We start from the raw sequence: 487 nt of genomic DNA on the forward strand, positions 1-487 counted from the left end.
AGACACACAAGACTTTCAGGCCCCTGAACACCTGCAGCCAGCCTCCATCTAAACCAGGCCTTTGAAGATTTTACCAGCTGTTTTTCACACAGGTCTGACCCCCTCTGAGGTCATGGTGTAGGCCCACAGTTCAACAACATGTAGTCATGGCAACCTTTGGATGTACATAACATAATGTTTGTGATATTGTCTCATCAGCTACAGGATTGATAAAAGCAACACCTCTAAACCTCCTACAGTCAGTTTGATGACTGTATTGATAAAGAAACACCATGTCAGGTATTGTTCATGTTAGTGATGAACTGTAGGGGGACCTACAGCACCACCTATACAACCATGTACATACAGATCATTTGAATACAGTGACACTCCCACCTTCAACTCCTCATGTCTCTGTAACTAAGAGACTCAGGCGGCTTCTGTCTCACAGAACATGGACATCATCATCATCAAACAAGACCTCCTCATATTGTCAGTCTTTTTGCTG

The sequence above is a fragment of the Seriola lalandi genome, unplaced genomic scaffold, assembly GCF_002814215.2.
Source record: "Seriola lalandi dorsalis isolate HSWRI2012SDOR001 ecotype SW California unplaced genomic scaffold, Sedor1 jcf7180002054976, whole genome shotgun sequence".
Classification (NCBI taxonomy): Eukaryota; Metazoa; Chordata; class Actinopteri; order Carangiformes; family Carangidae; genus Seriola; species Seriola lalandi.